The sequence below is a fragment of the Anser cygnoides genome, chromosome 2, assembly GCF_040182565.1.
Source record: "Anser cygnoides isolate HZ-2024a breed goose chromosome 2, Taihu_goose_T2T_genome, whole genome shotgun sequence".
NCBI lineage: Eukaryota > Metazoa > Chordata > Aves > Anseriformes > Anatidae > Anser > Anser cygnoides.
This window is the reverse complement of record NC_089874.1, coordinates 55,826,436-55,852,125: the sequence shown is the minus strand read 5'-3', so window position 1 is coordinate 55,852,125 and position 25,690 is coordinate 55,826,436. Positions and strand designations below refer to the sequence as shown.

Genomic DNA, 25,690 nt, shown 5'->3' with positions numbered 1-25,690 from the left:
AGCCATTTCAAGTTTACAAGGAGATGAAAAATACAGAAAGCCTAATTATATGTATTGGTGGCATCATTCCTCCAAAATCAATAGAGATACTCCGCCTTGCCTTTTCCCAAGAATCTGCCACCCTGTCCCCTACTACTAGCAACTGCTTGCCAAAGGAAAATCTGTGCAGATTGTGGCACAGGTACACAGGTATCTTCTTTGAATTAAATACAAAGCCAAAAAAAGCTTTCTTGTTTTCTAAATTAAATAGGAAACCACTAAGAAACATTAAAATGAATGAGATGTAAAGCTATTAACACTTTGTCTGACTTCTTTCTTAGTCAGAAGTAGGGGATGAGATAATTTGCTAAGGAGAATTTCTGAACAATCTTTATCTGGGAGGTATATTTTCTTGTTGCTAACAAAAAACTTTTGTCTATCATTTGATATTTTCATTTCATCTGAATCATTTTATGCCATTTTTGTCTTTTGCTTTGTATATCTCTCCAGGGCATTGTAATTGAGTTTGAGCTTCTTCAGAGACTGATATCTCTGTGCATACTCACCTTTGTTCACTGAGAGAGGTCTTCAAACCCAACAGCCTATCTGTACTTCTTCAAGTCTTGCTTTAGGATAATCAATAGAGATTATGTGGAAGAGAGAAGTGCTGTCATGGATTATGGAAGCATAATTAACTATTCATTCTTTTAAAAAATATTTTTTTTTCCAGTAGATCAGACACCAAAGCTCTATACACCTACAGAAAGAAAATAACACCTTAAAGTTTTTGAATGAAAGTGATCTTGCCCCAAAGGACTCCAGTGTGAAATCTGTTACACATCCTACTTCTCAACCATGTTGCCATAGAAAGCACTGCATTTTCAGTGAGTGAAATATTGTTTAAGCATATCGCTAACTGATCTACCATAAAATGGGTTTTAACCAATGCATATTTGTATCTCTTAGTGCGTTCCACAGAAGTAATTTAATCTAATTTTTATACTATTTACATGAGCTTGGCTTTTAAGGACCAGAGATACATTAAAAAAATAAAAATTAAATAAATAAAATAATAATAACCATAATGAGAAACCAAGTACAATATACACAGGCTCATGGGTTAGAGTCTGTTTGATTTATCTGAAAACAAAACCTACATACCACACTCTTCAGTCACTGTAGAGATGGCAAAGCTAAGTTAATTAAAGACAATTATCAATTATAGAGAAATTTTTGCTATTATTGTCAGTGAAAGTGTTTTACCTCAAAACAGATCTGTGGAGAAAAATACAGAGAGTTGATAAAGGCTTATATTCTAGAAAATCTCCGCTGAAACAGCTTTATGGAAAAAAACAACTGCTGTCCTGCAAAGTCAAGGAGTGACCCTACACAGCAGTTATTTGAGCAAGCCCATGATCCACTGAATTTTTGGTTATTTATTCATTGCAATAACTCTAACAACAGAGTTTGAGAACTACTACTCAGCTCTGCTGTAAACTGGTGGTGAGAGTGTTTTCCCAGGAGACTGAGACTAGGAGCTGGCTGGATGAAAACAGGAACTGCATATTTCTAGAGGCCACATGAGTTTTCTTGGCACTCCCCATGGTAATATAGGTTATAGCTCCCCAAGCCTCCAAGTCCCTGAGCTAAACCAGTATGACTTGCTTTATAGAAATTTTCTCAAATGAGTACAATTTAAGCATTTTTTTTTCTCTTATGTGTAAGGTACTTGAAATTTCCTCACATATTCTGGGGGGTGAAACATATTTCTGGATTATTTTGACAGAGCTGTTGGTACACAGTCTGTCCTGGCTCATTCCATGTATAACACACAGGAGTCAGGATATGTGATGCAGCACAGCAGACTTCCCTAACGAAAGGAGTGCTTGGAAACTAACCATTACAATGTGCAAGTGTGCAAGCTCCCAACAGCTCCAGTCCGAGAGCTACAATTTTTTGTTGTTGTTGTTTGTTTTTTTTTTTGATTATTTTGTTTTGTTTTGAGTTTAAAATCAGTCTAATTTCATTTAAGATAGTAATTCTGTTTATGTGCACAAAATCTTAAGACCAAAACTTTGCTTTTTCTCTCTTACTGTTGTGCCAAGGAGACATTTTAAAATGATAGTTCTCTGTAACACATAGATGAAGCTCCATTATATTTTATATCAGTAATTAAAATGCTTGATTTTTTCATTAGACTTAGGACTTTTCCAATTTCTTCTTCCTTACTCATATAAAATGTTCAAGGCCTATGCCTTGTAGCTTGCTCTTGTTTAAAAATATTCCATTTTGTTGGCAAGGAGTAAAGCATTCCACACTATCCAAATATTTACAGAGAACAAAGTCTTACATTCCTAGAGCCCTGATACGTGAATTTGGACTGTCAATTGACTGCTGCATCATGTTGATTAAGATTAATGATATCACAATAGAAATTAAAGTTTTCAAGTTCTCTCCTTGGTTGTATTTGAAACAAAATTGCTTTTGTTTTGCACCACCCAGAAGATTTTCAAACAAATCAAAATTGTGCTAATTCTTCTGGTCTTGGAGCTCCCTGATATTTCAGCTTTTTTTTTTTTTTTTCTTCCTTGCTTTATGCCTTGTTTTATGCCACATGAAGCAAACCTGGAACTACAAAGTCAAAATTTAAATTAAAATATTTTATATTACTCAGAACTGGACTCATTTCATGCTGTTTGTGCCTTTGTGAGAAAGCTTCATGTCTAGTTTAAATCAAGGTTGAAACTGGGCTTCGTACTAACTATAAAAGGCAGTTTTTTACTGCTTCAAACTGAACTAATAAGACTATTTTTACGCAGAAAGTTAAGGATTTATGTAAATGTTTGCACGATGAAGGCCTAGAAAAATAAAGTTCAACTATTCCACTACCTCTGCAATTATGATAACTGCTATCACAGCACAACGGAAAAGTTTAAAGCGCTGTGTGGTCAGAGAGTTCCCTGGTTTACTTGAAAATAATGGGGAGAACTACAAGTCACTGATTAGAATTGGTTATTAAAGTTAAGAGGCAAGGCCCATTGTAGTTTTAAAGATTAGGTACTGATTACTTGAATTTACAAATGTCAAAAAATGTCTAATTCTACCTTTATTATACTTCACTCTGCATATTTGTAAAAAAATGTTTCTCTTCTAATTTGTATAAATGAGACTTCATTGTGAATATGAAGCATAGGATTTGATGATCCTTGTGGGTCCCTTCCAACTCAGGATATTCTATGATTTTATGATTCTTACCTGTGTTTCTTTACAGCACATAAAGAGGCTATAATTTATAAAAATACAAAACGTCTGGTCATCTTCAGTCATTATAAATGAGGAAAAGCATGGAGGTGTAAAGATTCTCTCTTCTTCACTGTTTGATGTAGAACTGAATGTTTTACACTGAAATTTGCATCTCTTATGAAACACCTTTTTCACTTTCAAGGTGATTTTAATTATATAGGAAAAAAATTAATAGATACAAGGCATCATTTCTAGCAACAATGAGCACAGAAGAATGGCATTCTGTAAGTCATGATAAGAAAGACAAGGATTACTGGATTGCTTACATGGTTACAGTTTGATTTACTATAAGCAGTACCTTTATTAATGAGATGTTAATCCAGACATGCTATAGCAATTTAGAAACAAAGAGGATCTAATTAAAACTTCCTTTATCTTTTCTAGTAGGAAGATTGCCTAATAGTCCTTTCACAGTCAGCATTGTCAGATAACACATCTGATAAATTACTCTACTGTATAGCAGGATGTTCCTGATCAGCTTTCCATAACATCTTTCCCAGCTATGAAATATACTATTGCCTGAAGCAAGGTGAGTAAGTACTGAGCAATTATTTTTTTTTTTTTTTGTCACAGTTCTGTATTTACCTGTTCTTTCCAATTACATGTATTTTAAAACTCAAAAAAATACCCTCCTCTAAACTATAACAGTAGTATTCAATAAACTAACCCAGAGTCCAGCAGAGAGAAATAAACATGCTTCTTTAAAATGTTAGTTTATACTAACATACAATTTTGCATCAGAAAGTAATTAAAAGCACTGGCAAATAAATTATAAACTGTTTAGTAATCATATTGTTTAGGAGTTGCCTGCTAAGCATGCTTGCTAAATCAAAGTTACAACTTGAACTGGTTGGGGTTGTAACTGAGGACTTTCCAGAGCTTCTATCCATACTGTACATAGAAAAAACATGTACATAAATGTTTAGTGATATATATTATACGTTAGAATTGCCTGAGACTCCATATTGAGAGACTGACGTTCCATATTGTGAGACTGACTTTTCAGTTGTTAATAAACTGGACAAACTTACATCTTTTGAATTGAAATTTTCCATGATGAGCTTTAGCCTTGAGATGAGCTTTTCTTTTTCCCTTTCCCTCTATAAATTTCAGCAAAAACTGTTCAGCTGTTTCCAAAAATGAGACCAGTGACAATGGTAAGTTTTTGTCCATGTGTGAAAAGTCTGGTAACATTTTTTCTTTGACTAGTCCTCATTCTTTAGAGCAGAGACTTCACATGATACAGAATGCTGGCTAGTGGTCCAAGAATACAGCTTTTGCCTATTGAAAATTGTCAGATTGACCAACTTTTCTGCAGACTTTAAACCTCTGAATAATTGTATTTTATTTTTTTCTCCTACATGTGAGATGAGAAGAGAGAGTGATTCCAGAATATTATATTTGCATGAAGCATGCCTCAGCTTTACTTACCCACACTAGGTCTAGTTCATGGTGCTGGATTTTATGCAGCCAGATCTCCAGAAATGCAAGGAAATGACGTTTCTAATGTGAAAGGAGCAAAAAGGTAAGCCTAGAGAAACAGGTAATATTATATTTTTCAAATGGAATTCATCTAAAAAATACTGTAAATCTGTTCTAACAATCTGCTCTTGCTATTGTATCTCTGGAATATTATTATCTTGAGGTAGGTGGGGATGAGTCTTGCTCAAAGGCAATTTTATTTTTATTGTAGTTCAGGCAACCAGAAGACAGCAGTCTTTGCAGACATCATTTAGGCCAAAAAAGTATCTGTCAAGAATAGAAGAAACCAGGGAGTTAGGGAGGATAGGGTACAAATCATTTGATGAAATCCAGAGAAATGGGAAACAGCATCTGCAAGCCGTTGATGGAGAAAGAATTTTAGAATAAGGGAAAACCAAAGACTGAAAGAAGACTCCTTAATGTAACACACATTATTCTGGAGTTGTACATAAGACAGCGGAAAGGGTAACAGGAAGTCTAGAGAGATGAGACTAGGGAGCTGAATGGCAAGAAGGGAGAAACTACACTGGAAAAACAATAGAGATTGAGACTGTTTAAACTGAAATACAATTGGATAGGAATCAGAAATAGAGGTGAAACAGAGACAGGGCAAAATCATGAATAAACTGTCTAGGAGAGATGAAATCATTCTTGGAAAAAATGAAGGGAACAGGCTGAGTCACTAAAGTGAGTGATACTCTGAAGCTTTGAATTTGAACTTCAGACTTGAAGCCTCACCATTATGTTTTTGAGGCTGATCAATACAGATATAAAGATGGTACCACAACAGGTTGATCATGTCCTCTGAGTTTGCTAGAAAATGATCTGTATAGTAGCACTGTATTGAAAACTTAAATTCTTAAAGTCACACATACATCATTTAGGGAATGACAATATTAAAGATGTCTCATTCTTTCCTAATTCATTCTCCTTCTCAGTATTTATTTTAATTCTTATACAATTAAAACTTCTCTTTCTCTCCGTGGATGTTATACATCTTTCGGGTCACAGAATACATTTGTTAGAAAAATATATATTGGTTTTGTAAGAAAGAAACCTGATTTCCAGAGGAGCAGTCATTAGTTGCAAAATTTGAAAGACTGTTTAGTAAATAAAAAAAAAAAAAAAGGAAAAGAAAAAGGAAGGAAGAGAAGCATAGATACCTAGTTAAAACAGCAATCATATCCTTGAGTGCTGTATAATCTATTTAACTTTTCTACAAAATACAAATGCAAATCAAACATCTTACAGATAGTCATTATGTTACTTTTCCTTGATGTTTGCAGAATTACTTTCATGACTGATATGCTGTCATATCTGCAGCTGAAGTTACTCTTGAATATATAGGGAGTTACGCAACCACAGCTATAAGAACTAAGGTTCTAGATATTTCATTAACACAATCAGGATTCATGAAAAATTTTGACTAAAATTTTGTTCTGACACAGCTTCCTATTTCTAAATGGGTGATATTATTACTACCTTACTTCGATGAATCGTTGTGAAAAGAAATGAATACATATGAAATGCAAAAATTCTAACTGTGATGAGTGTTGTAGCAAGGCCTGTCTGGAAATTAACTCCTTCACAAAAAATGGAGGATGACTACAGTGAAGCACTGAATGAGAAGAAGAAGAAGAAAAAAAAGCAGTTAAAATGTATGTGTAGTATGCAGTTAAAGGTTATGTGTAAATCCTTAATCTGTGAAAGAGCAGTTCAGGTTTTCATCTTAGTATTGCTCACAAAAGCACAAGCATACCCACAGGTACTCACTAAGTTTGCTTCAATATTCTTCAGTGCTTATATTAGTATTCTTCAATGTTAATAATAGTTTGAATATGCATATAATTAAAAGAATACAGATATGACTGTGTATTTTTGCATATAAAGTATCATCATCAGTCAATACATGTTAAAGAGCCATCAACAGTCTGCTGAGCAAAGATGGGCATGCCCACGTACATGTACATTTGCTGTCATAAAAAAAAGCATGAAGTTTATTTCCTTATCTATACTATTCTGAAGTTATGTATGTGCCCTGAAATGATCTGCAAGATACTTTTTTCCTTTCCTTTTAATTCTGCCTCAGGGCTAGACTGATGGAAGAACACTTGAGGGTGTGACAGAGCTGAGCTAAGGTAGATAAATGGCACTCAATTTATAAGCAATAATAAAAGCATGGAATAATTATATAAACAGAATGCATGTTTCTTTAACTTCACCTTTTTGCACCCTGAATACATTTTTTCATATGATATTAAGCTTGGACCAAAGCTATCAGGGACATTGACCTTATTTTTGCACTTACAATTTATACATGGAACATCTACCAGCTGCAGCCCCTATGTACTATTGTCATAATAAAAGCCAGTGCAGCTGAAGCTGTTTGGGTGACTAGTGTAATGTGACTAAATCTCCCAATTTTCCAGAAAATGTCCTGTACATCTTGTTCTTCTTGGGCTTCAGATGCCATGGAAACATTCTATTTTTCAATATATTCATATTTCTTTTTCAGTCTGGTCAGAACCAGGAAGAGAAAGGGCAGTACAAAGCACAACACAGACAGGCAGCTGGAAATTCTGGTTACAGAAATTTATACATGACTAGGTTTATTGTTATGGATCCTTCAAGAGTTTCATGAGGATTTATGCTCTTCATAAGGAATTCTGAGGATGTTTATCAATCTAGGCCAATCATTACTTGATGATCAAAGTCTTAAATGTGTCTATGTGGACACATAAGAATATATGAGTACTTATCAAAACATATCTATGACTTGGAGAAAATATTTTATTTTTGAGCCAGTGCAGACTTCAGATTAGGAACAACTAGATCTGAATTTAAACAAACTCCAAACTAAATTTTGTTGTGTGGATACAGTCCGGGGCTTTGTATTTGTAGTAGCAGTGAACTGAGCTGCTATATACAAATATCATATAGCCACCGGTATTAAAATATCTGTTAAAATAAAGAAAAACTTAAAATTTTAGTGAAAATTTATGCATAAAAACTAAAATATAAACAGAATAATTTATTTGTTAAATATTCTTTTTGTGCTTTCACGCTCTATGAATTGTTTTGCAAGTAAAGAATTTTATCAGAGTACAATCACTCATCATGCAGTGTCAACAATTATCAGAAAACAAGCTGAAGTTTGGAAATTGTTATCATTAGTTTGTAAGCAATACTATCTATTTTTCCTCTTTCTGTTACTGTGGAACCACCTAAACAGCTGACCCTGGAAAGGAAAAGGAAAAGGAAAGGATAAAGGAAAGGGAAAGGAAAGGGTAATGGAAAAGGAAAAGTATTTTAAGTCCTTCAGCTGCTAGAAATATACAGGTTCTTACTGCTGGCACATGAAGTGTGTTGGCTTGATATCAGAGCAAACATTTCAATAACTGTGGCAGAAGCTACTATTTGGAAAAGTTGATAAAATATAGCTAATTCCTTAAAATAAGAGCAATAATTATTTGAGAACTCTTTTTTTTGTGTTCATCGCCCATAAGCAGCAGCTAAAGCATGAGGTGAAGATGCAAGGTCTCTTATGAAAGTCAGATTTTACTTATTTAATTATTTATTGCCAGAAGACTTTTGCTGTAAGCTATCTGTGAGCAACCTATTTCCTAGTGTTTGTATTTAGCCTTTCTTTTTTTAACTTGACTTTAGAGCTGATAAGAGATTGTAATGAAATAGAAGGGAGGTGCACTGATTTCTGCCTCATGTTCCATGAGCCAGATCTCTCAAAATTAAGATTCACACAGGGAGCACCAACTTCTCAGGCCTCAAATTTGATGTTCACAACCATATTTTATAGTAATAACATACCAAAGATAGTTTGATTATTTTTTTTTAATTGTGTGATTTCATTCTTCATTCAGCTCCACCACACAAAACCTTACTCTCACAGAGACACACAGTAAGGACAACCTGAAGCTACTCAGCAAAACTGGTGTGCCTAAGCATCTGAAATATCACAGTTAAAAAGAGTTGAAATAAGTGAGTTTTGCCAGATTGTAATAGAGGACTATTCTAAAGCAAACATAAAACTGTTTTGGCTTGGTTTGTACTGCAAAAGTACATGTAGAGTGCTCATATGAATCAGAAAGGGAAGTAACAGCAGGCAAGCAAGTCTGTCTGAAAAGTCAGTGCCTGCTTCTGCTCTGGATGTTGGATGATTTTTAATGTCAGGAAAGTTATTGGGTAGTATGACATAACCTTGAAGTTTGGGATGAAGACAAGTTAGTAGAGCAAAGTGGATATATCAAGATGAAAGGAGCAAAACTGTTTATTCAGGTGAACTTTGAAACATTTGAAAGGAATACTGCAAAGCAGAATTTACTGATGGACTGATTCGGGAAACGTATCTACTGTTTGTTGTCAACTGCTTACAGTTTAATGACATCATCTTGCTTTCAACACCTATCCCTACAATCACATATGCCCACGCTAGACACAGAGCTAAAAGTGAAAAACAATGCAGGGTGCATAATTTTTTTTAGATGACACAGTCTTCCTATTTGCTTTCTCTGCATTTCTAAATCGAGGACAGAATCTTCCCAAGCAGAATTTAACTTTCTTCCTCTCTCTCAAAAACAAAACAAAACAAAAAAACAAAAATCCACAATGGTTCTAGATTTTGTGTTCGCAAAAGAGAAACATCTCTAACAGAAATCTTGATCATTCTATTTCATCTTTATACTTATTAAACCAGTTTTAGCAACCCCAGGTCTTCAGATAGCATGTGAATTACTGACATATAAGAAAAGATTATACTTAATCTCCACACCTGAAACTGTGAGTGCTGCGAAAAACTCCCTTGCATCTGTTTCTTGTGAAAAAGATAGGGTGAGTAAATTGCTTTGATCTTTTTTACAGACCATGTGGGGTGCTTACTTTTAAGAATCTCTATCTTGCATAGGCCTGTTGGGAGAATTTCTGGAATTTAAAAATGGCAGAAGGATGCCCTAAGATATAATAATCTATCAGCTAAATTCTCAAACACAATCCTGACAGTATGTATGAAGACAATTTTGAAACAATGGGATTGTTAATTGTTGTTGTTACCGCAGCAGAACTACAATGCCTACGTAGGAAAAAGAAAAAAAAGTAAAAAAAAGTAAAATATACAGAAGTTTTACAGGAAATATTACACAAAACATCAGCTCAGACTTGGCTGAGGTAAGTCTAATTTTAATAGTTCTCAAGCACATTCTAATACACCCTAAGCCAGAAAAAAAAAATATCTGTTTAAACTCGTAAGAATAACTGAAACAGGTAAAAACAGCAGGCCACAATTCCGATTTTTTTTCATATACATGATAAGTTTCAGTTATGCTGATGTTATAGCTAACATTTATCCTTCTTATCTTGAATCCTAGGATCATGTTTAAAAATACATTATTACCTAAAAATACTGTGGACAAGCATTCTAGACAAAATCTGCCCTACTAGCAGCTAAATCATGACCAAAAAGCTTAGGAACTTTTAATTTTTAATTAAATAAAGCAGATTTTACTATGAACTTCTGTAGTGATGATGTCTAAACTTCTAGTGATTCCAATCCTGCCAATTAAACTGCTTTACAATTATGGGACCAGGTATGTAAGCTGAGAAAGACTATAAGCACAAAACTATGAGGTTTAAGCTAACACATTAACACATTTTACCTCCTTACACAATGAAGTTTAAAAACAACCAAAAGTAAACTTCGGAGTTGTCACTTTGGTCTTATTGGGGCAAACACTCAGACAAAGTAATGGACATGATATGGGCTACCGAGACAGAATAAAAATGAATGCAAAACAATCTATTAAATTATAATAGACCATTTCTGTAAACATAAAGAGTTCAAGGGCTACATTTATGACATATGAAAAAATAGTAAAATGAAGATGGACAGCTGGAAAATACATTCAAAATGAACATATTTCTGTGGCTCCCTCTCAGGCATTAAGCCAAAGCCAATTAAATTCAATGGTAACACTAACAATTACTTAAGTGGGCTTTGAATTGGAGCCTTACCGACTCCAGTTTGTTACACTCACATAAATAGTACAACTTGACTGAAGCTAATGGAGTGCCTTAAAGATTTTTGAAAGACAAAAGCTAAGCACCCTCAATTTTCCTGAGAGTACATGCTCATGATTCTTTAGAGCACTCCCTTCTACCTATCCAAGTAAAAAACTTGCTTTGTCACATTTTAAGCGCTACTTTCAGCCGAGCTGAACTTTATATCTTATAAGCTTTTTCTGTACAAGAGTTTGGGCTGTAAAGGGGAATTGTTTGGCAATCTATTTGGTGCTGCAAGCTCAAAAAAAACAAACAAACAAACAAAAAAAACTGGTGGTGGGACACTATTGATTTATAGGTTCATAGGAGACAGACAGTATTAGTGCTTAACTATCATTTCTTGGTGCAAAAGAGCCATCCTGAAGTGGAATAAATGGACAAAATAAACTGGTTCTGAACCATTGGAGAGCATGTCTAATTTGGGACAGGCAACAAATGTTGCCAGGACATCAGTCCAGAGCAAATGTTTATTTTCAGATTGAGAGAAATTCAGGACATTAAGTAGCAAAATAGTACTGTATCTTTCTTTGCTTTTCCTTGGATACTGCAACAAAACAGAGTAAAAAGCAGTTGGAATAGCACTTGGAATGAATGTTTTACCCTTAGAACTCCCACTTTGGAAGGCATGCGGGGCAGTTTTCTCCAAGAATATTTTTATGTTTGAGAAGGAACTTTGATTTATTTCAGGGGTGATTCCACTTTGCTCTTTCTATTGTTATTGAACAGTTAAGATATTCTGAAGTCTTTCAAGATGAATTCTTTCATACAGATAGTATGAAAACCAACCATACACTTCATACGGATTTTAAGTTGCTGCTTTTCAGTAGTTATAACAAACTTAGAGAGTTCTTCCAGTTCTTCCAGTTTTCCAGGAAATCTTCTCTGCCATTCAAGGAAAACAGAACACATTTTTTTCCACAGAAATTTATTTGGTAAGCTCATCCTATATAAATTGTGAAACATATTTGAAGTTAAATGGGTAGTTTCCCACTTAAAGACTGTACAGGGCCAGGGTAAAGCTCACATTGCCTCCATCTATAAGTTGTACAGCACCCAGGCTCAGCTGCAAGACCTTCATACTTACTCTCCAGTAACTGCTTGTTCTTTTGAACTGTGAAGCAACTCACTTGGCGATGAGGAAGGAGTAGTCAGACTAACCCGTATCGTTGAGTGCAATCAGTGGCATTCTGCTAGCCAATGCATGCCAAAGGTGTGCCCTGTAGACCAAGCATCAACAAAATACTATTTCCCCATAAGCAAAACATCTCCCTGTGCACGGATGTATAGAAATGGTACAATCCAGGCTGCAACATTTAATACAAGTTTGTTTCTCAAAGTCTGGTGCCCTAGGTAATGATTATCTGCAGAGCCTTCTTGAAAAGGTTGAGACTTCTGTAGAACCAGTTCATTGGTATGTACCGATTTACCTCCCTCTAAAGCCTTGTGGAACCACTAAGTAACTGGAATTAAGGCATCCCATATCCAACAAAAATTATCTAGTAAGAACAAAAGGCTCTGTGCTCCAGACCTTATCACAATATGTATATGTCTGTAATAGAATGTCAAATTATAGGGAAAATAAATGAGTTTTGTGAAGTGTTTTACAGAACTCTTTAGTCTGATTATCTATCAGCATTAACATGGTCAGCATCAGTTCTTCCAAATACTCCACTGCAATCTCAGATTCAACTGTTCCTAAAACATTTTGGAATGAAGACTGAGAAAAAACATCTAATTTCCTACATGTGTTTCAATTATAATATAACTTGAGGATGATAGATAAATGACGGTAAGATCAGTAATGTGCAGTCACCAGTAACAAATGAGTGTTGGTGAAAAAGTGTTGTACTCCTGGAATACTTAACAACAAACAAGCAGTGACACAAGTTGCATCTTTAGTGCATGTGGATCTGCTCTAGCCATTAAAAAAAAAAAAAAGCATTGCAATAGGAACCACATTGTGCTCAGTCTGTTGGAGACAGGGGAAAGTGAAAAAGAGAAAAAAGAAAAAAGAAAAAAAAAAAGAAGAGAATCATAGAGTTTTAGAATCGTAGAATGGCTTGGGTTGTAAAGAACCTTAAAGATCATCTAGTCCTAACTCATCTGCCATGGGCAGGTATGTCACCCACTAGATCAGGTTGCTCAAAGACCCGTTCAACCTGGCCTTGAACACCTCCAGAGGTGAGACATCCACAACCTCTCTGGACAACCTGTTCCAGTACTTTACCAACCACTGAGTGAAGAATTTCTTCCCAACATCTAATCTAAATCTCCCCTCTTTCAGTTTAAAGCTGTTCACCCTTATTCTATCACTACTTGCCCATGTAAAAAGTCACTTTCCTTCTCTTTTATAAGCCTGCTTATAAAGTACTGGACGCTGCAATGAGGTCTCCCAGCAAGTGCACACTGCTAGCTGATATCAAGCTTTTCATCCACAAGAACCCCCAAGTCCTTCTCTACAGGGCTGCTCTCAATGAATTCTTCACCCAGTGTGTACTCATCTCTGGGATTGCCCTGACCCAGGTGCAGCACCTTTCACTTGGACTTGTTGACCCTCATTAGGTTCACATGGGCCACTTATCTAGCTTGTCCAGGTCCCTTATTTCTGTTGTAATGACTGCACCACACATTTTGGTGTCATCTGCAAAGGTGCTGAGGGTGCACTCAATCCCACTGACTATGACATTGATAAAAATATTAAACGGTACTGGTCTCAGGATAGACCCCTGAGGGACACCACTCATCACTGGCCTCCACCAATGACATAGAGTCATTGACCACCACTCTCTGCGTGTGACCTCCAAGCCAGTTCCTTATCCACTGAATGGTCCACCCACCAAATCAATTTCTCTTCAAATTTCAAAAGGATGTCAGGTGTCAAAGGCCTTACAGAAATCAAGGTAGATGACATTGGTTGGTCTTCTTTGTCAACCAATGCAGCCACCCCATCACAGAAGGCCACCACAATGGTGAGACATGATTTGCCCTTGGTGAAGCCATGCTGGCTGTCTCAGATCACCTCCTTGTCTTGCATGTGCCTTGACATTGCTTGCAGGAGGATCTGTTCTATGACCTTTCTGTTTGTAGCCTTCCGGTGAGGCTCACCAGTCTGTAGCTCCCTGGGTCCTCCTTTTGAGCCTTTTTTAAAATGGCAGTGATGTTTTCCTTTCTCCACTCATGAGGGACATCACCTGACTGCCATGTCTTTTCAAATATGATAGAGAGTGTCTTGAGTTTCATCAGGTGGTCTGGAGCCTACTCTTTGCTTACAGTGCGAGGGACTTTGCTGCCCTAGCCCTCATCTACAGATTGAGGGAAATGAGAGATATTGGAAGCCTGAGTAGCAGTGAAGTTTGAGGCAAAGTCTGAGGCAACTTCTAGACTGCAAGTGCACATTGCTGGCTCATATCGAGTTTTTTCATCCAGCAGAACCCCCAAGTCCTTCTCTACAGGGCTGCTCTCAATGAATTCTTCACCCAGCCTGTGCTCATGTCTGGGATTTCCCTGACCCAGGTGCAGTGCCTTTCACTTGGACTTGTTGACCCTCATTAGGTTCACATGGGCCCACTTATCTAGCTTGTCCAGGTTCCTTTGGATGGCACTTTTCCTCTTGTTGTATCGACTGCACCACTCATTTGTCATCTGCAAACATGCTGAGGGTGCACTCAATCCTATTGTTTATGTCAATGATAAAGATTTTAAACAATACCATTCCCAAAACAGACCTCTTAAGGACACCACTACTCACCAGCCTCCATGGAAATTGGACCATCCAGCCAATTTCCAGTCTACCCGATGGTCCACCCTTCAAATCTATCTCTTTCCAGTGTAGACATAAGGATGTCGAGTGGAACCATGTCAAAGGCTTTGCAGAAGTCCATGTAGATAACACATAAGTAGAAATTATAATCTTTATCAATCTCTAGACTACTAAACCACCTCAAGGTGATTACACAGTTGTATAGAGTGATTTTTTATGGCTCACAACAGCAGACTCAAGCTCAGGTGGGCCTGATACACACAAATAACTACTTTTATCATATCACATACTAAATTTTCTGAATCTGTGAAAATTCTATTCTTTTTTTTTTTTTTCAGTTTGCCAGCTATCACTGAAACCAGTTCATTATAACAGAAACTATGTTTTTCTTTCAGAATTGCCTGTACAACCTTAAGTGTTTTTATCCTTTAGCAGGAGCAAGGAAACACGTTTTCCAGTATCCAGAAATATCAAGATCACTGTGAACATTCTTGTAGGCAAAATTAAATAAGTAAATAAATAACAATACTTTAATATACACTTTTCATAATTCTCTTGTACTATAATTTATATTTGAACAAAGCAAGGCTAATCATAAAATTTATATACAGAGGTTTCAAGCAAGTTATTAATGTAACAATATTCTAAAAAACAGACTCCTTTTGTTTTAACTCTACTTGGACTGTGTCTTTCCTGAATTAGATGACATTTGATTTTTAGTTACCTACTCTTCTTCACTCTTAAGACACAAGATTTTGCTTCTTCACTATGGAGCAACAACTGCAAATCTTAGTTGTCATTGCATTTTCCTTATTGTTCTACTCATTAGAGGGAGGACAAAAGGGTGAAAGGAAACAAATTAAATATGTTGGGAAGAAAAAAAAAACCACGCACATTATAAATATATTTCCTAGCTTTACAGAAAAGATTGAAGCACGTTTCTCATCAAGCGCTCATCCTACTGGGTGGATGAAAGGTGCACAGTTGACATACAGACGAAGGACCATCCATTTAATGTGTAAAGAATATGCAAGGGTATTTCAGTATGGATTGTGATATTATAGCACTAATTAATTAAATAAAGAAATAAGTGCGAATTTTGATATATTTGTTTCACTGAAGCTTAGATACAGTGCAGATACATGTTGGTATTGTCATAATAATATACCACTGTGAGTTTACATGGTTTTGAAGAAAAATAATAGCTTATAACTATTTAGGCCATTTAGAGATTACCTAGTAAACTCACCATGGGAGTAGAGTTCATAGGAGCATAGTAATTAGAGACAAAAAAAAAAATAGATCACTGGGTTCATTCCTTGCAGTTGCCTCATAGAGGGGTCATTGACTTCCAATGTGTTTTGGATTACATCCATAATTCCAAAAAGACAGATACAAGGAATAGTAGATCATTTAATGGAAAATGCATGATAGAAAGTAGAAACTCTTTGATGATAAAGTTGAAAGGATTTTTCTGTACATCACTTTTTTTTTATGACTTGAACTTTCCAAAGAAGGAAAAATGAAAAATTCTGATGGCACCTAGATCTATGAGCTGTATTCTTACTAAATAACATATTGGCTCAAATAAAGCTCAAATGAAGTCCAAAGCTGAGAAATGGTTACAGCTTGGAAGTCTGAACAGTAGTTCAATATTGCAACACACGTGAATGATGGATGCAGCATACTTATTAGAATAAAATCTGCAAGGTAGAAATCAGAAATGCTCGATGAAAAAATAAAAGGAAGTTCAGTGGAAAAAAATACTTGAAAATTAACTTTTTAATCACTAATTTCAACAATGTAACAGTGAAAGAGAATATAATATCTGCATGAAAAGAAAAACAAGAACAATCTATAAGGAAGCAAGTCTCATTTGAAATACAAACTAAATATATATATATATTATAAAATGTCTAAAATCACCTTATATCTATAAACTCTAGAAAAAAATTTATAAAAAACTAAGTTTCCTACAGAGGAATGTGGTTCTTCACGCAGCAGACAGGCCTGTTGAAGTTTTTGCCAAAGCAAGATGTGGATCCTAGAGATTTACCTGGGCTAAAATGGGAAATTCTGAGAAGAATGTGGAAAAGATAGTTACATTTAACTGAATATGTAGAGGCCATATCAAGCTTGGGAAATACCCACTCTTAAAATATTAGGAGACTCACAGTATTTCAGGGAACTATTGTGCACATATGCTATGTTCTTGCTCTTTCTTAGGCTGATGGTTTTTGCTGGAGACAGGATACAGAGTGGGACCTTTCCTCTTACAAGTATTCACAATCTTATGTTTGTAACTGTGTGTTGCCATACAGTAGTGAAAAAACAATTTGCAAAACTATAGACTTTGGGCTGGATTAAGACATTTTGACACCAAGAGAGGGTACTCCTTTCATATAACCTGATCATTGACTATGAAAAATGTGGCTGCCTCAATATTCTTGTATAGCACTTTTGTGTGACTGCTGGAACATAAAAGGAATGCAACTACTGGAATAGAAAATATAAAAAATGTTTACCAGTGACCAGATCTCCTTGATCTGTGTTTACAGAGGAGTCCATCCCACAAAAGGAAAGCTAGTAAAATCATTAGCTTGAGCAAGAAAGTAGTTCTTAGTAGTGCTTTCTCTGAACTTGTCAACAGTCAGGCACCAGCTAAGAGGACACTCTAAAAGAAAGTTTGAATGAATATCTGAACACCCTCAGACATCCTTTCTATGAGGCCAGCAATTGTTTGAGTAGTGGACTAGTGGACAATGTTAGATGCACAGATGTCAGACACTACCATCCAAACAGATAATGAAATTGTCAATAACAATGATTTGAAATACCAATCAATCTTACCTTAAATCAGGACCGCACATTTTAAATGAAATAATTCCTATTCCAATATAGTGCTCCCAATGCAGTTATAGCCATACTTTAAATATCATCCAGAAAAGAAAGCACTTTATGTGTTAGTGAACTAAGATAAACTTTGTGGGTTAGGGAGAAGGAGATATGCCTTTCACAGTAATTTTCTAGCCTTTTAACCACATCGATTCGTTAAAAGATGTAAGCAATACTTAACTCTAAACCTACTTGAATCTTACAGAGTAAAAAATCAGTATGTACTTTGAATCATTAGTAGTTCACATAAATATGTGAAGTATATACTTCACTAAATATGTTTTTGTGCCAAAGTCCACAAAGAAGTAAAGAAAATATTAAGACACAAAGAACATCATCATCCCACCAAACTAAATGCAATGTAAAATTAAGCTTAAACTAAACATTTCTAGAATAGTGGTAATTCTGTATTATATTACATCCTCTGTAAATCAGAAGTTTCTGATTTATTCTTCTGATGCACTTATGGAGCCATCACTCTGCTCACTATGGCATGATTTAACAGGAAATCCTAGTTAGTATTCTATTTTTCGGACTTTGATATTTAACCTATTATCCCTTCAAGCTTTCCTTCATTATATTACACTATATATTAATTAAGTTAATCAACAAAATGATGTCTTAATGATTATTGTAAGTATTTAGTTCAATTCTGCAATGCATTTTTTGAAATATTATCAATGACAGCTGGTCTGCAAAATAAGGTGTTTTGTCCAGTATACACATGTATATCTTCAAACAAACTGGAGAGACCACAGGAAGTTCAGAGTCATCTGCCAGAAATATGATAACATTTGGAAGACAGAGTGGGAGGAAAGGATGTTACTCAGGAAATTTATTATTTTATGGCTTACCAAGCTGGCCCTGATCCTGAGATCTGTGTTCATTCAGCTGAGCCACTGTAACAGAATTTACACATCCCCCACCCCCACCCATACAAACAAACAAACAAAAAAACACACACAAAATAAATAAATAATTAAATAAATAAGTATTGCTGCAGACAACTGGACAAGAAGCATTTATTTTGGTTTATTTTAACATTATTTAGTTTTCATTAGAAGCTAACTGATGTCATTTGAAGCATGTCTATTACTCAGATTTATTTGTCTATAGTTTCTTGTCTCCTCACTAATCCCTTACTTAAACAATGAATTTACATTCATTTTCCTCTAGTCCTCTAATGCCTCAGATTATTCCTTGAGAAGCTATTAAAAACATCTCCATTAATGAACAAAAAATCTCTTCTGTCATCACCTTCAGATTTTAGGGTGCATAACCCATATGGCTTTAGAGTTCAGCCTTTCTTTGGAAATGTTAACTTAGGCCAGATTTGTCCTACTGTGATGTGTAACGTTCTCAATCGACTTTTAGGGAAAATGTGCATTGTTTTATACAGTCATATGTTGATGTGGCAAGAGCAAGAAAACAAGCCAGCTTCCAGCACATTGTTAAACATGGAGTGCTTGCTAAACTGTGCAGAATGATCTGAGAGAGAAGATAGCTATAATTCCTCTAGTCTCCAGGAAATCTATTTTAGCATATGGGAGTGATAGATAATTTTTTTCCTAAAAGATATATATTTATTCTCCCCTGATTTCAAAACAACCTTTTAAAGCAAGGAAGGTCTGAAACTCATTTGAGGAAAAAAATCCCATTAAGGGTTTTTTAGGTCCTGAGCTCCTGTGAGTAATGACAGTTAAGAGTTAAACACATAGAATTCTACCACAATGAAGGGGAAGACTGAGATACTTCAAGATGATAGTCCTTCACAATGAAGAATAAGCATGCCACTCAACAGGAGCATGAAGAAGGGTTCCTCTCAGTTTACTTAGAGGGATTCTCCTTTATGCTTCACAGGTAGCTTTTTCATTGCATTTGATAAAATTCTATTTTCATTTGATAAAAGGAATACTTTGTTTCAGGATTTAGGACCAGATTCAGGTTCCTCCTCTCGGCAGAATGCCATAACAACTATGCAGTGGATTCTGGTGCTTCTCCGATTGCTTTCATTAAAGTTGTGCCAGAAAGTCTTTTCCAACAATCAAATGTACGTTTCAAAATAGCTGTAGGGAACAAGTATTCTTTGATGCATTGATTTAGTCTGTACTACCACGTTAAGGATATGTGGCTGAGGGAGGCTCTCCCACTGAGTCACAGGGTTCAGAAAGGACCCCCTTGCTTTCTAAAATTCTTCTCAGAGAGAAGCCTAGGTGTGGTTAGATCCAGTCCTAGTTCCAGACTCAGTAAATAGTTTATATCTAAAGGATTATGTGTATATATGTATTGACACTTATCTGAGTCAATGCTTGCCCGTTTCAGAGCCCTGACAAGGACTTTCACCGAGACAGTTTCACAGAGTTGAAAAGATCGTAAATTTATTAAGGCAACAGATCGATTCAGAATTACCATTGATAAATTCACTTACTGCAGTAATCTTGAGTTAATAGTTCCACACTTCAGTTATCAATATTTTCCATTGTAACATCTGACACAGTCAGAGGTGAGAGTCTTACTAAAGAGGCATCCCTGCCTGGGGAGGTGAGAGACTCATTGACCTGTCCAATAATTGGAGTTCTCATCCTCAATTTGGAGGTTTCTAAATGTCAGATATATACTTTTTGATGAGATGAGACTAAGTCATTTATCATGTGCTGATTGGCTCTTAACAAGGCTTGTTGCATTGTTGGTCAAAAAGAAAGGAGAGAGAGGAGGTGAGGTTAATGGTCAGTACAGAAGCATGGTTGCTTTCCTGGTTTCACTTGAAACAACATTGAGTTTTGAGGCTTCTGCCTTACCCCAAACATCACTTAATTGCTATAGTTGTGAGCCCTTATACAGTTGAGCATTCAACTGCAAACCTCCAACATCTGTCCAGTGCTTTGGACAGATAAGCAAGATAAGCATGTCAGTCAACTCACATTCCTGAATGTTAATTAAAAGAATCATAAAATAATAAAATCATTTAGGTTGGAAAAGACCTTTAAGATCACCTAGTCCAACCTTTAACCTAGCATTGCCAAGTCTACCATTAAACTGTGTCCCTAAGCACCACATCTACACATCTTTTGCATACTTCCAGGGATGGTGACTCAACTGCTTCCCTGTGCAGCCTGTTCCAATGCTTTACAACCTTTTCAGTTAAGAAATTTTCTTTAATACCCAACCTAAACCTCCCCTGATGCAACTTGAGGGCATTTTCTCTTGTCCTATCACTTGATGCTTAGGAGAACAGACCAATCCCTACCTTGCTACAACCTCCTTTGAGGTAGTTTTAGAGAGGAATAAGTTCTCCCTAAGCCTCCTTTTCTCTCAGCTAAATAACACCTGTTACCTCGGCCACTCATCATAAGCCTTGTTCTCTAGACCTTTTACCATCTTCATTGCCCTTCTTTGGACTTGCCTCAGCACCTCAATATCCTTCTTGTAGTGAGGGGCCCAAAAATGAACACACTTATTTGAGGTGCAGCCTCACCACAGTGGAGTACAGGACAATCACTTCCCTAGTCCTGCTGGCCACACAAGGCAGGATGCTCTTGGCCTTCTTAGCCACCTGAGCACGCTGCTGGCTCATATTCATCTGGCTATCGACCAATATCCGCAGGTCCCTTTTTGCCAGGCAGCTTTTCAGCCACTCTTCTCCAAGCCTGCAGCATTGCATGGGATCGTTGTGCCCCAAGTGCAGGGCACAGCACTCAGCCTTGTTGAACTTCATTCAGTTGGCCTCAGCCTATTGATCCAACCTATTCAGATCCCTTTGTACAGCCTTCCTACCCTCAACACTCCTGCTCAACTTGGTGTCATCAAGCCCAGTATTAGCAAGTCTTTGCTGACTTACACTTACAGTCACTTGGTATTTTGACACCAATAAGCCTGGTAATATTCTACATGTACTCACCTCATTAATACTATTTTACCTACGTATTCTTTGTAGAGACCAGTGGAAACTTTCTTCTACAAACAGAAACATTCATAAAAGCCTATTTCTGGACACTGTGATGATGAATACTCAATTACATGTAAGATCCATGATTAAAGGGTAACACACAGTAAACTAAATTTTCACATGTATCTAATTCCTTGTAATACAATGTTAGTTTTAGCATACATGGAAATCGTAACATGAACCATTTTTCTGTTATTTGAATTAAAACTTATGGCACTTGGTACTGTTATGGCACTTATCTGCTAAATAAACTGGAAAACAAGCCTGTTTTTAGACTTCTAATAGGCTGATATATCCTATAGTTCCTGTAGGTAAGGTTCAGATCAGGCAGACTGTGAACGAAAGTTTTGTACAGAACTTGGCCTATTCTAATCCTAGATAGGAAGTGAAGAATATAGGTGGAAGAACAGGGAAGAAAGAGTATTTTGGTCTTTATTTCCAAGAATGAACCTTAAGAGAACACAAACAAGAAAAAATGGAAGGATAAGTAACACCTTTACAATGAAATAGTTGATATGAAATTAGGTCCTTAATAAAATACTAGATAAACAGGAAAATAAACTTTTGAACAAAACAGCAGAATGATTTAAGTAGTAGATTATTGCACACCCGGCCTACTGCCTTTTGCTTGGCAATGTAAGAAAGCTAAAATCGTTATACAGAGTGAACAACTGTTGCCTGTCTGTAGGGAGGTAATGGAGTGCCAGCACCCTGAGTAGGGCAGATCCTGTTAATAGCAGCCACTGTGCTCAATCCAGCAATACTTTGGCTCACCCAGCACAAACAGCAGCCACTCTGTCCCTGCCCCCACTCCTCCCCTTCCCCCCCAAGCCTTCTTTCGCCAAGCCATTCTGAGATTTTAGTTGCTTATTCTAGAAGCAAGGACTGTTACATGAGCATGCAACCATAAAGAGAAGGGCATTGCTTTCAGAAGAATTTCTCCTCCAAAGCTTGTAGGTGAAAAAATGAAATCCTGTTGTGAAAACCCTAACCAAAATTCTGATTCAAGTGATTAGAGATCACATCACAAATCCTTAGGATTTTCCAGAACACAAGGATTAACGCTTTGTCCTGTCAGGAAAGCTGTTCACAGTTACACACTGTTACAAGTTCATTGTGCTTTGCAGCTTAAAGATGACATGGAATGCTACGCATAGATTCAACACTGACATAGAGGGAGGCATGATAACCACAGTCATTTGAAGTATTTTCTGCAATGATGTTCTACTAGTAATCTTCTGCACAACAGGCCCATATCCAATCCTAGTCATTCTTCTTCAGATCTGGCAAGATAACCACATAAGAGCAAGAATTGGAAGACAGCAGCATTTTTCCAATATTGTGCAGTGGTTTTAGAGCTAGCAAGATTTGGTCAGACCATCAGTGATAATAAATTCTTACGTAGGTTCTGCCATTTCTTTCATTTGTTTTCAGCTAGGGTCTACATTTGCAGCTTCATACAGCAAGAAAATTTTCCCTTCCTCAAATTATCACACAACTTTATTTTAACATATATGTATTTTTTTGGTTGGTTGTGGTTTTGTGGCTTTGTTTGTTTGTTTGTATTGGTAGCAAATAAAGGCAGTTTTAATTCCCCTCCCCTCCCCTCCCCTCCCCTTCCCTCCCCTCCCCTTCCCTTCCCTTCCCTTCCCTTCCCTTCCCTTCCCTTCCCTTCCCTTCCCTTCCCTTCCCTTCCCTTCCCTTCCCTTCCCTTCCCTTCCCTTCCCTTCCCTTCCCTTCCCTTCCCTTCCCTTCCCTTCCCTTCCCTTCCCTTCCCTTCCCTTCCCTTCCCTTCCCTTCCCTTCCCTTCCCTTCCCTTCCCTTCCCTTCCCTTCCCTTCCCTTCCCTTCCCTTCCCTTCCCTTCCCTTCCCTTCCCTTCCCTTCCCTTCCCTTCCCTTCCCTTCCCTTCCCTTCCCTTCCCTTCCCTTCCCTTCCCTTCCCTTCCCTTCCCTTCCCTTCCCTTCCCTTCCCTTCCCTTCCCTTCCCTCCCACTCCCTTTCCCGCTCCCTTTCCCGCTCACTTTCCCTTTCCTGCTCCCTTTCCTAGATCTTTTTGTAATGTGCCTCATGATGCCAAGAGTTAGCAAAAATGAATAGTTAAGTATTTCACCTAAATGTCACATAATTTTCATTTAGAGTGTGGCAAGCTTAAGAAGAGTACTCATTAATCCTGAATGGCCCATTCATGAACTGGCATAAAGAAAAAATTATGGTTTCCATCTTACTTAAGAGACATGGAATTATTTACTGCATTATTCTGACTTTTCTGTTTTGGTTTGGTTTATTTTGATTTTGTTTTCCGGCATAGTGATAGAGTTCAGCAACAGTTAACAGTTGTCTGCTAAAGACCTGAACAGTAATGTTCATAAGATGGTCTTAATGTCAGTATCCTAATGACTTCACTTGGAAATGCTAGTCCTCTGCAGGTTCTTAATCATTGTCTTGAATATGACAATTCTGAATTGCACAATCACAGGAATGCAGATTTAGAAAGAATTAAATAGATAACTATAACACATCAGGGTTTAACAGTATATTCCCAACATGTGCACAACCTATTCTTAAAAATACGCACCAGGAGATTTTACAAGCTCTATATGTACCCTGCTCCACATTTTCTCTATCCTTATGTAGTTAGAGAGTTTTTCCTAACACCAAGCCAAAATCTACTTTTCTGCAAACTGAGCCAGTCCTTACTCCTCTGTCCTCCAGTGGTGATGGAGAACATACTGGAAAAACAGTCATCATGACTTCCCTCCAGCTTCTCTTTTCCAGATTAAACAAATCCAAGTCTTTTAACTTCTTTCATTGTTTTACAGAAAAACTTCTGTTAATGAAGCCCAGAATAGAACTAACATTTTTTCCAGCATCATCACAGTTGTTCTATATTTAATTTATGACCCTTTGGATAAAAAATATATCCTATTTAGCTTCCTACCCAATTGTTCCCCATTTCAAGTTCAACAGAGAAAGCATGTGAACAAATGCAACTTCAGATGTCCTTTTAGTCTGTTTTGTGAAAATAACTTTAAACCTACTCGTACCTGGCATTTATAGTTTTATGGTATATACTTAGTTTCCCTAAAAGAATGTAAAAACATCTCTGAAATAAAATCCCTAATGTTCCTAATTTTTCTTATTTAAAAAAAAATAAATGTTTTTCCTTCTCTTATCATCTCCTTCCTTCATCTTTTAATCAAGCTCTAAAGCACTAACACTAAGCGCTTCAAGGATTAATTTATTTACTTCTTTAAGTACTCCAGAATAAATTATATCAGGGTTTGCCAACTTAAACATTTATTTTGGTTAAATATTCTTCAATATGCACTGACCTCTACTCACGTATATTTGTTAAAAGCAATTATTTGGTCAAGTTAACTTTCTGTGTGAAAAGAAAATGCCTTGTATTTCACCTTCTTTCCTGTCCAAGTCAACATATGTCCATAAAAGTACCATATCAACATGTTTTTAAATGTATATTTAAATATACTTCATTGTACCTTACCTTGGCTAATTGAAATTCATTGTTTTTCAGTCTGCTCATTTGTACTTATGTCCTTGTCTCTACTCTACTCTCATCTCCACTCATATATACCTACAAAAAATTTAGAGATTTATGCACATGATATGCAAAAAATAGTTCTTAACATTACAAACAAGAATCTGACCCCAACTTCCCTTGTCTATTATTTATTATTATTATTATTATTATTATTATTATTATTATCCTTTCAAATTCTTTTGTTTGTCTGTCTTTCTGTCTGATAGATCTAGATGTGACAACATGACTTATCACATTTTAATTTAATTTCTAGATTAATTCATATTTTTACGACCCTTTCTCTGCACACCAATGCTCTGCAAATCATCTTGGACTTAGGAAAAAGTTTTTTACCAACCTGTTTTACAGGTTACAAATCTTTTAGAAATTATTTTGAAAGAGTGGATCTTTTATTCTTTTTAACTTTGTAAATCAGATCCAATTCTTATATATTCTTTTGTTGCTCCAAACCAGCATTATCCTTAGGTAATGCTAGTTTACCTGTCCTTAGAAAAGTATCTTCAGAATACGAGGTCATCCATAAATTATACTACCATAATCAGATTACATATTTACATGTCATGTTAAACATCTTCTAAAGCACTGAATGCTTACCTTAGTTCATTCATTTCAAGGGGACTTGTTAAGTTACTTGGCAGTTTTGGAAATATGGTTGCTTATTTTACTGTCTACATAAGCAGAAGTTTCATATTGA

General features: G+C 36.3%; 1 long non-coding RNA gene across 1 annotated transcript in view; it reads right to left on the bottom strand.

Moving 5' to 3' along the window:
• Positions 1-289: 289 nt before the first annotated feature.
• The window catches only part of LOC136790072 (uncharacterized), a 270,046-nt gene continuing 244,645 nt past the window's right edge, over positions 290-25,690 (bottom strand). Inside the window, exons 2-3 of the long non-coding RNA XR_010829318.1 lie at positions 4,714-4,785; positions 290-646 (exon numbers count right to left, since the gene is read on the bottom strand). This is a non-coding gene — a long non-coding RNA (uncharacterized lncRNA). The remainder of the gene's footprint in view (positions 647-4,713; positions 4,786-25,690) is intronic.